The sequence below is a fragment of the Sinocyclocheilus grahami genome, unplaced genomic scaffold (assembly GCF_001515645.1).
Source record: "Sinocyclocheilus grahami isolate Dianchi unplaced genomic scaffold, SAMN03320097.WGS_v1.1 scaffold1212.1, whole genome shotgun sequence".
Classification (NCBI taxonomy): Eukaryota; Metazoa; Chordata; class Actinopteri; order Cypriniformes; family Cyprinidae; genus Sinocyclocheilus; species Sinocyclocheilus grahami.
In genome coordinates, this window is record NW_015506391.1 from 95,621 (window position 1) to 97,041 (window position 1,421).

The 1,421-nt window shown below is 33.7% G+C and overlaps 1 long non-coding RNA gene across 1 annotated transcript; it reads left to right on the top strand.

The window, feature by feature from the left end:
• Positions 1 to 713: 713 nt before the first annotated feature.
• LOC107568081 (uncharacterized) lies at positions 714 to 1,076 on the top strand. The gene is made up of 3 exons (XR_001606710.1): positions 714 to 750; positions 873 to 909; positions 1,006 to 1,076. It is a non-coding gene; the product is annotated as an uncharacterized lncRNA (long non-coding RNA).
• The last annotated feature ends 345 nt before the right edge of the window (positions 1,077 to 1,421 follow it).

Below are 1,421 nucleotides of genomic sequence, written 5' to 3' on the forward strand. Positions count from 1 at the left end.
TTATGCTGGAATGCAGTGTTTTCTGTCTCCAAATATAACGCTGCTCATTTAAACCAAAATGTTCTATTTTGGCCTCGTCCATCCACAAAACATTACTCCAGTATTCCTCTGGCTTGTCCACATGATCTTTAGCAAACTGCAGATGGGCAGCAATGTTCTTTTTGGAGAGCAGTGGCTTTATTTTTGCGACTCTGCTATGGACACCATACATTCAGCTGGACACACTGTTACATCTGTTCCTCACAAGCTCGTTTTCTGTGCCATTCGTTATTTTATTGGCCATCATCATATATTTTATATATAATTTTGTTTTACGATTGCAAATTGCTTTCTGGTAACAGATTACAGGTAACAATAAATGCAAACAAATGCATTATGTTGTATGAATCGGTCATATTTTAATCATGAACAAAAAGTCTGTAAAAGTGTTGTGTAACTTACATATTTGGGCTTAACTGTAATTAGCAAGTAACCAACAATTTCCCATTTATCTCCCTTTGTAGGCTATGACTGAGCACATTACAGTGAGGATCACCATCCATCTTAATATTTTTTTTTAGGTAACTCAGGTTATTAAAGGGTTATGAGGCTGTTGTGTAGGAAATGTCTTTGCTTGTGTGTGTGTTGTTTACAAGTAAATTTAAGTTGAATAATTTTTATTTTTTTTACAGGCACATGCTTGTGAGTCTTTTTAAAAAAAATTTTTTTTTACAGGCATTGTTTATCTATGAGTCTGAGACTGGATGAGGGGTACGTTTTGCATTTCTGTACAAAATAAAGAGTATAAACTATATCTTAAGATAAGTCAATATTTGAACCACTTTAAAGTTGTTGTTTTTTTCCCCCTTACATATGTTTTTCTCTTTTTATAGGCAAACATTTGACTGTGAGTCTGAGACTTGATGAAGGGTAAGTTTTGCATTTATGTACTAAATAAATAATATAAACCATATCTTAAGATAAGCCAACATCTCAACGACTTTTCCCCTACATTTCTATCATTAGATCATTAGACAGCTGAGTTGGATCGGTGTCCGGGTCATAGGGTGGAAGATGTAGGAGCGAGGAAACGATTTTGTGTGACTTAAAAAGACATTTGTGAATATGTTTTTTATTTGCAAATTGCATTTAATTTATTTGTGAATTTATTTCATGTTTGTGAAACGCTAAAATTTACTTGTGGATCTCATTCTATTTATTCGTCAATATGTTTAATTTTTGTTAATCTCTTTACATTTATTTGTGGATCATAATCTATTTATTTGGAATAAAGCAACAATTCTACCCCCATAGCAACGCAACTAAAGCATTCAAGGTCCAGAACGGTAGGAAAGACATCATTAAAGTAATCCATGTGACTCCTGTGGGTTAACCTCAATTTTGTGGACACAACATACATGCGTCATGATGCTCTTATGAGC